This window comes from Mus caroli, unplaced genomic scaffold (assembly GCF_900094665.2).
Source record: "Mus caroli unplaced genomic scaffold, CAROLI_EIJ_v1.1 scaffold_14472_1, whole genome shotgun sequence".
In the NCBI taxonomy this organism is placed as follows: domain Eukaryota; kingdom Metazoa; phylum Chordata; class Mammalia; order Rodentia; family Muridae; genus Mus; species Mus caroli.
In genome coordinates, this window is record NW_018388496.1 from 6,010 (window position 1) to 20,075 (window position 14,066).

The 14,066-nt window shown below is 36.8% G+C and overlaps 1 protein-coding gene across 1 annotated transcript in view; it reads left to right on the forward strand.

Moving 5' to 3' along the window:
- LOC110287637 (olfactory receptor 5AC1-like) overlaps positions 1-14,066 on the forward strand; it is an 18,369-nt gene that overhangs the window by 3,670 nt on the left and 633 nt on the right. The gene's annotated exons all lie outside the window — the stretch shown is intronic.

Here is a 14,066-nt window from a genome sequence, read left to right on the forward strand (position 1 = left end):
AAAGAAAGAAAGAGAGAAAGAAAGAGAGAGAGAGAGAGAGAGAAAGAGAGAAAGAAAGAAAGAATTGATATTTTTGATATTGGGCTGGCTAATGAAATCCCCTGTGTGCTACTTGAAGAATTAACATGATAACATACAGGTGGTTGTAGCTGAGACAACTACATAACACATAAAGCTTATTGTCAACAATATGACACTCAATTGCTTAGTAGTTTGAAAAATAATCAGGCGCTAATTACTAACACAAATAAAAACTGCCATTAAAGTTTTATGTTGCTGTGCTTACATTGGTATAACCAGATGAAATGCCAGGAACGGTGCTAGACTTTTAAACTTACTCTGTTTATTGGGATGTGGAATATTATATCTCCAGTAGAAAGTGACTTCTGGCATTGTATTGGAAAATGAACAAAAAAGGATATATATATATATATATATAGAGAGAGAGAGAGGTATGCTCTATGAAGAGTGACGAGATGTGACTTGCTGCTGGTTTTTTAAATTTTTTTTTGTTTTGAAAACTCTTTTGTAGGTTTATTTGTATGGAATTATTTAAAGTCTGTATTAAAGAAGAAAAGTGTACAATAGTAAATAGAATATAAATGATCTATTAACTAATGTAAATAAGAAAATATTACTATCTCAAAAGCTATTAAAATGTTCCTAATGAATACAAGCAGATTGGAATATATATTAGAAAAGGTGAAATATTGTTTTTTAAAAAAGACATAATATCATATTGCATAGTATATGGCCATGAAAGACATAAAAGCAAACACATATGGATATTCTATGTGACACATGATTGTTAGTTTTCTTTATACTTCCCACTCCTTTAGAGAAATGAGAAAGCCAAGTCCAGAAGCCTTGAGGTCTGTCTTGTTCCCTCTGTGTTCCGTCTTCTACTCCATACCTCTAACAAAAATCCCAGATAACTGCAGCCTTTAGCCACCACCAGATGAATTGCCTACAGCAATTTCCTCCCTTTTGACCCCTCTGGGCAAATTCTGCAGCAGCTAGCTTCCCCCGCCCCTTCTGTACCCCATTTCTCAGACCACTGCTCTCCCTGCATCCCTGGAGGCCTGCTGCTGCCAAGGCCAATCAGGTGAGCTCCTCATTCCCCAAACCCTTTCTGCTATGTCCCCATCAAGTCCAGCAGCCCTGAGGTTTGACCTGTGCTCTCTGCAATCCATCTTCTGGCCCATATCTTTAACAACAATCCCAGATTATCTACAGCTCTCAGGGACCACCAGATGAGACCCCTATCACAATTCTTTGCCTGCTGGCCCCCCTGGGCAAACTGAGTAGTGGTGAGCTCTGCTCTGCCCCTCTGCACTCCATTTCAGAGGCCACAATTCCACCTACATCCATAGAGGACTGCTGCTGTCCAGGACAAACAGAGGCCTCAGGGACGAGCACTACCTGCATCCCTGGAGGTCTTCTGTCACCAGGGACAACCAGCAGCCTGAAGGCAACATAGACTACCAGCTTTTCATTCATCACTGGAAGCCTGACACTACCAGGGACAGCCAGCTCAACCTTCAGTTCTAGAGGCCTGTTAACATTAGGGACTACCAGCTCTACCTGCACCCCCAGAGGCCTGCTAAAATCAGGAAAAACCAGGCCCCTAACACTAGAGACAACAAAATGGCTAGAGGCAAGCATGAAAATAAAACAACAAAAGCTAGGGCAATAGGGCACCACCTGAACCCAGAAATCCTACAAGAGCAGCCTTGAGTATACTAACCTAACTGAATCACAAGACAATATGAACTTAAATCTAATGTTTTGAAGATGGTAGAGGACTTTCAAAGGAAAATGAATAAATCCCTTAAATAAATACAGGAAATACAATCAAACCGGTGAAGGAAATCCAAAAAAAAAAAAAAAAAAGGTTTAAGACCTGAAAATAGAAATAGAGGCAATAAAGAAAGCATATATTGAGGGAATACTGGAAATGAAAAACCTAGAAAAGAGAACAAGAACTACAGACACAAGCATCACCAACAGAATACAAGAGATGGAAGAGAGAATCTCAAGTCTACACAATAGAAGATATAATAGAAGAAATTGATACATTTGTCAAAAAGAATAATGCTAAAGCTAAAAAGATCCCAACACAAGACATCCAGGAAGTTTGGGGCACCATGAAAAGGCAAAACTGAAAAATAGTGGGAATAGAAGGTGACAACTCCCAATTCAAAGGCCCAGAAAATATCTTCAACTAAATCATAGAAGAAAATGTCCCTAACCCAAAGAAAGAGATACCTTATAGACATGTAAGAAGCTCATAGAACACCAAATAGAGTGGACCAAAGAAGAAAATCTCCCACCACATAATAATCAAAATATAAAGGTACAGATCAAAGAGAAAATATTAAAAGCTACAAGTAATAAAAGAAAAATAACATATACAGGCAGACCTAGTAGAATTATACCAGACTTCTGAACAGAGGTTTTAAAAGACGGAAAGCCCAGGCAGATGTCTTACAACCTCTAAGAGATCACAGATGCCAGCTCAGACTACTATACTCAGAAAAATTTTCATTTACTAAAGACTGAGAAAACAAGATATTCCACCACAAAACCAAATTTAAACATCTTTTGACTAATACAGCTCTACAGAGGATACTTCAAAGGAAACTCACCAAAAAGAAGGTAATGATACCCAAGAAAATACAAGAAATTGATAATCCCATACCAGAAGAAACAAAAGAAGGCACACACACACACACACTCACACTGACACCCTTATTATCAATACAACAGGAAATAACAATCACTGGCCATTGATATCTCTCAATATTAATGGACTCAATTCCCCCAATAGAAACACTCAGGTTAAAAATGTGGAACTTATTCTGTTCCCTATTCTAAGGAGGAATGAAGTATCCACACTTTGGTCTTCCTTCTTCTAGATTTTCTTGTGCTTTGCAAAATGTATCTTGGGTATTCTAAGTTTCTGTGAGTGCATATCAAGTGACTTCTTTTGTGATTGGGTTACCTCACTCAGGATGATATCCTCCAGATACATCCATTTGCCCAAGACTTTCATAAATTCATTGTTTTTAATTGCTGAGTAGTAGTCCATTGTGTAAATGTACCACATTTTCTGTATCCATTTCTTTGTTGAGGGACATCTGGGTTCTTTCCAGCTTCTGGCTATTATAATAATAAGGCTGCTATGAACATAGTGGAACATGTGTCCTTATTACCAGTTGGAATATTTTCTGGGTATATGTCCAGGAGAGGTATTGCTGGATCCTCCAGTAGAACAATGTCCAATTTTCTGAGGAACTGCCAGACTGACTTCCAGAGTGGTTGTACAAGCTTGCAATCCCACCAGCAATGGAGGAGTCTTCCTCTTTCTCCACATCCTTGTCAGCATTGGCTGTCACCTGAATTTTTGATCATAGTCATTCTGACTGATGTGAGGTGGGAATCTCAAGGCTGTTTTAATTTGCATTTTCCTGATGAAATTTTCAGGTGCTTCTCAGCCCTTCGGTATTCCTCAATTGAGAATTCTTTGTTTAGCTCTGTACCCCATTTTTCAATGGAGTTATTTGAATTTCTGGTGTCCAGCTTCTTGAGCTCTTTGTATATATTGGATATTAGTCCCCTATCAGATTTAGGATTTATAGGGAACAAAAAACCCATGGAAGGAGTTACAGAGACAAAGTTTGGAGCTAAGTTGAAAGGATTGACCATCCAGAGACTACCCTTCCCCGGGCATCCATTCCATAATCAGCCACCAAATGCAGACACTATTGCATATGCCAGCAAGAGTTTGCTGAAGGGACCCTGTTATAGCTGTCGTGCATGAGGCTATGCTAGTGCCTGGAAAATACAGAAGTGGATACTCACAGTCATCTATTGGGTGGAACACAGGGCCCCTAATGGAGGAGCTAGAGAAAGTACCCAAGGAGCTGAAGGGGTCTGCAACCCTATAGGTGGAACAACAATATTAACTAACTATTACCACCAGAGCTTATGTCTCTAGCTGCATATGTAGCAGAAGATGGCCTAGTTGGCCATCATTGGGAAGAGAGGCCGCTAGGTCTTGCAAACTTTATATGCCCCAGTATAGGGATACGCCAGGGCCAAGAAGTGGGAGTGAGTGGGTAGGGGAGCAGGGTGGGGGGAGTTTATAGGGAACATTTGAGATAGCATTTGAAATGTAAATAAAGGAAATATCTAATAAAAATAGCAAAAACGCATAGAAAACAAAACAAAACGAAAACAACAACAAAAGATAACAAAAAACCCCCAAACAAACAAACAAACAAACAAAAGAATGTGGAACATAACAGGATCTATCATATATGGCTTTCTCCTGAGAGGCTCTGCCAGCGTCTGACATGCGTAGGTAGAAGCTCATAGCCAACCATTGAACTGAGCTTGGGGGTCTCCAATGGAGGAATTGTAGAAGGGACTGGAGGAGCTGAGTGAGTTTGCAGCCCCATGGAGGGAGCAAAACTTTCAACAAGCCAGTACCCTTGGAGCTCCTTGGGACTGTACCAAAAACTAAAGAGTACACATGGGGAGACCCATGGCACTGGACACATATGTGACAGAGGATGGTCTTGATGGACATCAGTGGGAGGAGAGCTGTCTTAGTCAGGGTTTCTATTCCTGCACAAACATCATGACCAAGAAGCAAGTTGGGGAGGAAAGGGTTTATTCGGCTTACACTTCCATGCTGCTGTTCATCACCAAAGGAAGTCAGGACTGGAACTCAAACAGGTCAGGGAGCAGGAGCTGATGCAGAGGCCATGGAGGGATGTTCTTTACTGGCTTGCCTCCTCTGGCTTGCTCAGCCTACTCTCTTATAGAACCCAAGACTACCAGCCCAGGGATGATCCCACCCACAAGGGGCCTTTCCCCCTTGATCACTAATTGAGAAAATGCCTTACAGTTGGATCTCATGGAGGCATTTCCTCAACTGAAGCTCCTTTCTCTGTGATAACTCCAGCTGTGTCAAGTTGACACAAAAATAGCCAGTACAATAGCCCCTTGGGCCTGAGGAATTCTCTGCCCCAGTGCAGGGGACTTCCAGGGCAGGAGGATGAGATAGGGTGGGTGGAAGAGCACCATCATAGAGGAAGGGGGAGGGGAATGGGATAGGGGGGTTCGAAAGGGGAAACCTGGACAGGGGAAAACATTTGAATTGTAAATAAAGAAAATATCTAATCAAAAGAAATAAAAAAAGAAACACACCTCAGCAACAAAGAAAGATATTACCTAAGAGTAAAGGGCTAGAAAAAAGTTTTCCAAGCAAATGGACCCAAGAAACAAGGTGGAGTAGCCATTCTAGTATTTAATATCTAATAAAATAGACTTTCAACTAAAAGCAATCAAAAGAGATGGAAAAAGGATACTTCATTCTCATTAAAGGAAAAATCCACCAAGATGATGTCTCAATTCGGAAATGCTATGCCCCAATACAAGGGCACCCACATTAGTACATTGAAGATAAATGGTCTAAGAAAGAAATTAGGGAAATATCACCTTTCATAAAATGCACAAATAATATAAAATATTCTGGTGTAACTCTGACCAAGCAAGTTACAGATTGGTATGACAAGAACTTCAAGTTTCTGAGGTAAGAAGTTGAAGAAGATATCAGAAGATGCAAGTTTTCCCATGCTCATGAATTGGTAGAATTAACATAGTGAAAATAGTCATGTTCCCAAAAGCAATCTACAGATTTAATGCAATTCCCATTAAACCTTCAGTGCAAGTTTTTTACAGAACTTGAAAGAGCAATTTTCAACTTCATGCGTGAGGTTGGAAAGGAATAGGATACCTAAAACAATCCTGAATAATAGAAAAATTTCTGAAGCAATTACTCTCTCTCATCTCAAGCTGTACTACAAGGCAATGGTAATAAAAACTGCATGGTATTGGTATAGAAGCAGACAGGTTTATCAATGAAATTGAGTAGAAGACTCAGAAGTAAACCCACATACCTAGGGACTCTCAATTTTTGACAAAGAAGCTAAAATCATAACATGGGGAAAAAAGAAAGCATCTTCAACAAAAGATTTTGGTCTAACTGGATATCTGCATGTAGAACAATTCAAATAAATCAATATTTATCACTGTGAACAAAACTCAAGTTTAAGTGAATCAAATAACATAAAAATGTATACACTAAACATTATAAGACACAAAGTGGGGAATAACCTTGAACTCATAGGTAAAAGGAAACATTTTCCTGACCAGAACAAACACTTGGAGAGGAAATTCACTGAAAATATATCTATGTGTCAAATAGCATCAGGAAAACATGCTGGACACTATGAATCATCCGGTACATAAAAACAAAAAGTCACTGGAATGCCACTACCCAAGGATTATGGATTTCCCTGTGGAGTGTTAAAACAGAGATTTTGTAGTGAAAATTAGTTAATTTTGTTACTCAGAGATAGTTACAAAAATTTAAGGGAATAGTCAGTTTAAATCAAATTGTTAATAGTTATTAGCTATTTCTTTGCTGTGTCTCACTACTTATTCAGCCTACCCAATTTAGTGAGCTTCAGGCCAGTGAGTTACTCTGACCAGAAAAGAAATCCTTAAAATATAAAACCCAACTCAACCCAACCAACCAACCAACCAACCAACCAACCAACCAACCAACCAACCAACCAAAACCATGGTGGAGAATGCTTAAGGAAAGACATTTGAGATTGATTTCTCAGCTCCCACATGAATACACAATGATGTAAGCACACACATTAACAAACAGGTACACCCATAAACATAAACATTTACATACATACACACATACACACACAATTTACAATTCATATTATTTATAAGAACATGCATGTTTATATTCACATAATAAGTATAAATACATACTTTACTCATATAATATATTGGATAGTACTTTGATTGTTTTCTTCTCTGTTCTTTTGTTCTAGTCTCTTGCGTTCATCCAGACAATAACTGCCAACAATTTGGGTTAATAATTTCATCTTATCATTATAGTTTTCAGCGTACATATCTGCACATTTTTATTAAGAGGAAGATTGAGAATTTTAGTAATTTAAACTCTGTTAACTGTGATCAAGTAATATATACTTCTCTATGTATTTTTTCTTATTTTGCGTATATGTTAAATAGTGGGAGGACTCTATCATTCTGTCCTCTGTAGATTGTAAGAAAAAGAAAACACACACAAAGAACAGTAGGGGAGCTGTAGATGTGATACTTCCCAGGGAGGAGCACACAAATTGACTATGCAATGTGAAATTGGAAAACACACATATGAGTTATATTAGATGAAATGAACAGTTTATATTTAGAAATTTACAGGCAAATATGTATACTTATACATATACATACGCACATAATAACAATTAATAAAAAGAGAGCCTGTGAATTTGAAGGATTGTGAGGAGAGGTATACAAGAGGTCTTAGAGGGAGGAAAGGGAAGGGAAGGGAGAAATGTAATTATATTTTAATTCCCCAAATGACAAAAGCTAAGGAAATGAACAGCTGCCATTTCACATTCCCACTGCTATGAACAGATCCACTCCTCCTGCCTTCCTTGCTATGATGGATGGAACGCTCTGTGAAATCCTGAGACTAAACCAATCTTTCCTCCTTTAAGGTTGTTCTGTCAGACATTGACCAGAGCCACACAAGAAACTAATACAGTAATCAAAAAAATTGCAACAGCTAATATTGGAGAAAATTATAATGTCATCTATAGATCTTCTCTTTTTGTGAATAGATGGCTATGAATGGAAAAGTCTATTGGACTGTATTCAGAAGACGTTCAGAGGATCTTATGTGAACAGTGGAAAGATGACTGAGAATGGAAAACAAACAAACAAACAAACAAACAGCAACAACAACATGACAGAATAATCTGCCCCATGAACTGATCACCAAAGCTTGTGACCTTCCTTTCTAGAAACACAATGTTGATGTAGCTTTGGTTTGAGAATGATACATCTCATTGATATTTTGCAGAAACTCAGGTCATACTTAGAATCTTCTGTTTGTTGAGGCTTGCCCCTTTTAACACAACTGTAACCATTGTATGTAGTCTTTATTTTGCTCATAAGGTGAAATTAAGTTCAGGTTCTCAGACTCCACTTCCCAGAAATAATTATACATAGCTGACACTGAAAAATTAGCCATAGCTGACACTGAAAAAAATTCTCCTAAAAGGTCATAACGCTATCACTGTAATACTCATGCTCTGTTAACTCAATATTCTGGAACACCCCTAACTGTCACCTCAGTTACCTCACTTAGGACCAATTACCTTAAAAGTCAGCTGATAATACTTTTCTGGTTAGCCAAAATGTAATACACTTCCTCCCTTTGCCTTCTGAACTTCTACACTTGTTTTTTCCAATGAAAAGCCTTCTCTAAGAACAGGCAAGCATCACAGTTTGGCTCCTGAGTCCTCTGTTACCCTAATTGATTAGTCTTGGGGTATGCTCTCAATAAACCATTCTTGCTTAATTGAGATCGGTGTTCTTATGATTTGTGGGATGATTTCTGACACCCGACATTGTGGTATTTCTCCAGATAGCTTGACTCAGATGAGGCTACTGCATTGAAGGAAGTCAGGTGTGGAGCTGCCTTGAATAAACAGAAAGAAGTGTATTGCCAGGGGCTGTTTTGGGCTCACTAGCAATCTGACCACTTCTGCAGCTCTGACTGACTAGCAGGTCAGTCATACTATACAGGTTTCACAGCACAGTCTATGCAGACTATACAGGTTTCACAGCACAGTCTATGCAGACTATACAGGTTTCACAGCACAGTCAGTCTAACGATTATCCAAGAAGTACAGCTTATGTGATTGAATTTTTCATTACATGTTACAAGTTCAGTCACCAATTACAAAATACAAACAGAGCAGTTTTATTTTTATTATTAGTCATATAACTACAACTTAAAAAATCTAAAAAATTCCTCCTTCAAAGCAAGCACATTCATCATATGACATTATATGACTGATTTTAGGCTTCAATAAAAAATATCTGAACTGGTCTTTATATGAATACTAAATACTGATATCTAGCTCCTTTTATTGTGTTTTTCATCATCTATGCTGTAAAGTAGGAAAATTTTCATTTTAGTCAATATATCTTAATTACTGAACTCTGTTCTTCCAGGGATGTACTCTGTATAGCCCCTTATCTTTAAACTACATTTTCAGAGAACTCTAAGCTATAATAAAAAGAAGCCTTGAACCTGTAACCTTTTCTCGTGGCCTGTGAGAGTTTGTCAGTTGTCTCCATTTACCCTGTACCAAATGTACTTTTTGAATTTGCTCAGTAGCAGTCACCCCAAGAATATTCCTCAGACATAATTTTCTCAGGAAAAGACATAAAATGAAACATAGTGCACAAAGTCCCAAAGAATGCAGCATGCAGAGGCCAGAACCCAACGGGTAGAGAGAGAAGGACAGTGATTGCAGCATCAGCCCAGCCTTTCTGGGACGCTGTCCACAGCTGTCCTGGCTTCATGACTCTCTCCACTTCTAGTGGCTGTGGCTGTGTCAGTGTACATTATGAATATCAAGTGTAGTTAGATTTTTTTCTAATTAGATATTATGTATAAGACACTCTAGGCAGAGAAATAAAGTCTCACTCTGTCAATCAACTAAGACATTAGGATTGATTAAACATGCAGTTAATGTTATAGTCAATAACTTGTACACACAATGACCAAAGCATTTTGACTATATAACATCATTAGTTATGATTTTCATCTTTTTATTAGATATTTTCTTTATTTACATTACAAATGTTATCACCTTTCCCAGTTTCCCCTCCGAAAATCCCCTATCTTTTCCCCCACTTCCCATGCTCACCAACCCATCCACTCCTGCTTCCAGGCCCTGGCATTCCCCTATACTGGGACATAGAACCTTCACAGGACCTAGGGCCTCTCCTCCCATTGATGGCCGACAAGGCCATCCTCTGCTACATATGCAGCTGGAGCCATGGGTCCCACCATGTGTACTCTTTGGTTGGTGGTTTAGTCCCTGGGATCTCTGAGGGTACTGGTTAGTTCGTATTGTTGTTCCTCTTATGGGGCTGCAAACCCCTTCAACTCCTTGTGTCCTTTCTCTAGCTCCTTCTCATTTTAATGAGGCTAATTTAGCTTATTAATGTATCTATAGTCTTATCTTCACAGAAAGTTATACATTTTAAGTGAGTAGAATGATATATATTCTGGGTGTTGGTAAAGATACGTGAATTTTATGAAGGCCATTCTTGTGAGAACTGGATGTCTCAGTTACAAGAATTGTTGTAAGAGAATAATGTATATGTCTACATAGTGAAAATTACTGCTAATTTTCACTGCTTTTCATAGTGAAAATTGATTCTGAAGTGAATTGTGATGATAGAAAAATCTGCATATAAAAATTCAAACTAAGATGCTTTGTACATTATTGAAAGAACGGTGCCAAGCTTACAGTATTTCAAGAATGGCTTATGGCTTGCATATCAGTTTGTTTGATAGCCCTGTTTCTGGACTCAGAACACTGGAAGAACATTGGGGTTGGAGGGAAAATATGGAAAGATGGTCACAGATTTGGATGTGTGTTCTCTAAGGTATCTTTGGAACTTCCAAATTAATATCAAGTTAACTAGGTAGCTGTGACTAAGAGGAATGAAAATAATCTTTTTACAAGTTTTGCTTAGTGATTTTGTAAAACCATTTCCCCTGTGAACTCTGATAACCCAATGCATTTTTATTATAACTAGTTATGTGCACGATGTAAAGATTTGTTCTCAATGCCCACTGGAACAACTTTGACTTTATTCTGCTGGGACTGGCTTGGGAACTTGAGAGAATTTGAAGATGATTTAAAGAATCTGTTTGTAATGGAAGATAAAATGCCAAACCTTTTCATTTTGGAGTTTCTAGATGGAACCTGGCTCACAGATAATACCATTTCCCCCCATTTATTTTATACATGTTGCAGAAAATAAATAGTACATTTCCAGTTTCCCACTGTTTTACAGGAATTGGGTGAGAAAGCAGGCTTTGAGATTATTGTTTGTTTACCTTTGTAATTTGTAAATGTACAAAATGATTTTCATAAATTAAATGTCATAGAAGATTTTGTAAGAAATTACCAACTGCAAAGGGGACAGGGCAGGCACAGACAAATGACAGTTTGAAAATATGTTTCAATGGGAGTTTTACAGCATTAGTAACACCATTACTGAGATGGTTTCCACTGATTCACAAAACAAAAGCAAAAATTGAGTAATGACTTGAAAATTCAAGGTTTCCAAGGAAAAATTTATAGTCTGAAAAGTTTTCTTAATTAAGACATGGTTATCCTGCAAATCTCCACTTATTTGTAATTTTTCTGAATGATAAAAAAAATCTGTCTTATGAAATTTGTGGTTGAGAGGCATAAAATTTCTTCAAATTTGTAGAATCATGAGAATGGAAATGAAGATGCAGAAAGCAAGCTCCACAGATCCCTCTTGTCTCCCAGTGTATTATGCAACTATTAGGTTACACAATTATTATTATATTATTTGACTATTTAGTTAAAGATTATTAATTCTAAGGTCAATTATACATATTAAGTCACTTGGAATAGTTATATCTGGATAAATATCTTAGGGATTGAAATTTGTATCATATAGTCTGTCTCATGCAATATTTACAACTCTGTACTTACAAGTAATAATTCTCAAAAGTTTTGTTATTTATCTATTTTTTTGTTAATAGAATAACAGTTCAAAATCTTTCCTTAAGTGGATAATCATTTCTGAGAAATAAACTTCTATTTATTTTAAAATTACATGAAAGAAACTTTCTGAACCTTTTAGCACACATAAATATCTTGATATTTGAAAATATAACAATTCTTTTGCTTTTATTTATTCATTTTATTTAAAAATTTTCATATAAAAATTTGAACTTCTTTCAGAAATTTCAAAATGTCAGAAATATCTGCTTATTCATACAATCTAAAATATATAAATTATATATTTCAAGCAGATACACACAGAAGAAATATTAATAACATTATTAAAATTAAGAGATATCTAAAATCTTTTTTCATGATCCCTATGAATATAATTATAGGTAAGTTTAATACAAATGTATGTATTACCAATGCTGAAAATTTTCTTACCTATACAATCTAAAGGACTATGACAATTTCCCTGAATATTATTTCTGTAATTTATTTAATTTAATGCACAAAAACTCAAATTATACTTCTAATTTTTACATTACAAAAAAAATCTTCTATTGTATATGTAGCAGAGAACTGCCTTGTCTGTCCTTAGTGGGAGTGGATATGCTTGGTCTTGTGGAGGCTTGATGCCCCAGAGAAGGGGGATGCTAGAGGGGTGAGGTGGGAGTGGTTGGGTGGGTTAGGGAGCAACCTCTTAGAGGCGAAATGGAGGGGGGGTGGTGTAAGCAAGTGAAGGTTGGTCTGGGAAAAAAGGCAAGATTTGAAACATAAATAAGTAGAATAATTTATATAAAAATATAACACCAGGACTTTGCTGTTCTCAAGTCTTACTAATATGTTCTCGGCAATTCTCCACCCACCCCTTAAAATATTTATATTGAGTGAACATACACACATAGATACAGTGCTGTGTACAATTATTATTTATATGAGTTAGTGCTTATGAAATTCTAGTTGACTTATCCTTCTCTTTCTCACCTATTTCCCTCAGTCAAGGCTCTACCACATAGCAGCAAAATCAGAATTATTAATTTATTGTATTATATCCATTTTTAAATTAAGAGATTATTTAAAATTATAGCTTATTTGGCTGCAATGTGATCAGAATTATTTTTACTTCCATATATTTTGGTCTTCTGAAATAGTATACATTGTGATAATTTTCAATTCAATTGATAATAATTCTTTTTGTGACTAACTTTTTTTAATGCACCATGACATGTTCACCTGTTTCTATTTATTGTACCTTAGCTAGAAATCAATTGTTTACTATTAGTGTATCTTTTTCTGTCCAGTGTTGTTTATATTTCCAGAATATAACTAAAAGAACGGTAGGCTGGCTAATAAATATATATGTAATTCAAGTAAGTTGGATTGTGTAAAGTTGCTTTCTCAAAGGCAGCTGCAATTAGTATTCTACAAGCAATACAGGAAAGCATCAGTTTCCTCACCTTAGTCATCAGCGAGCACTTTGACTAATTTTAATTTATGCTACTCACATACATGAGTAGGGGTGTGTGTGTTTGTTTATGTTTTTTTATTTTCATCTAGGTATATGCAGTGTTTATAGTAAGAATCTATTCTTACATATTTCCAGATGAGTAGTTGACAGTGACAACATAACCTACCGCACCATTTACGATTTCCTACATTATAAAAACATGTATTTGTTTTTAAAATTCCCTTTATTTACAATCTGAGATCTGTTCCAATGCCTAGCACACTTCTTTATTATTAAATGTCTTTGTATCTTGGTTATAAAATCTTTAAACCTCAGTTCAATATCAGTTGAGACACACTCAACTAATCTTACTGTTTATACTCTTGGTACAGCAATCTGTTCTATTCACTTGAGTTTTAACAAGTTATTCAGTTCTAAATGCTGCAAACGTGTATTGCATTTGTAAGATTTAAAAGAATTTCCACCAAGTGTACATATTACTTCAGGTGTATTATAGTTTAATTTTTTTTATTGATGAAAGTTTCGATGCATTGTAGATAAATACCAAAATTTTAGAGTTTGGGATTAGAAACATCCGTTTGGGATAGTGACAGTGATAACAACATTTTTATAATTTTTCTGGAACTGTCTTTCCTGATTCTTTCATTTTAGTGATTGTGGAGCTCAGCCATGGCAGAAGGAAACCACACTCTGGTCACTGAGTTTATCCTCATGGGACTCACCGACCATCCCACGCTAAAGGCTGCCCTGTTCCCACTGTTCCTTGTCATCTACCTCATCACCATGGTGGGAAATCTCGGACTGATTGCTCTCATCTGGAAGGACTCTCACCTCCACACCCCTATGTACTTATTCCTCAGCAGCCTGGCATTTGCTGACTCATGCACTACATCCTCTGT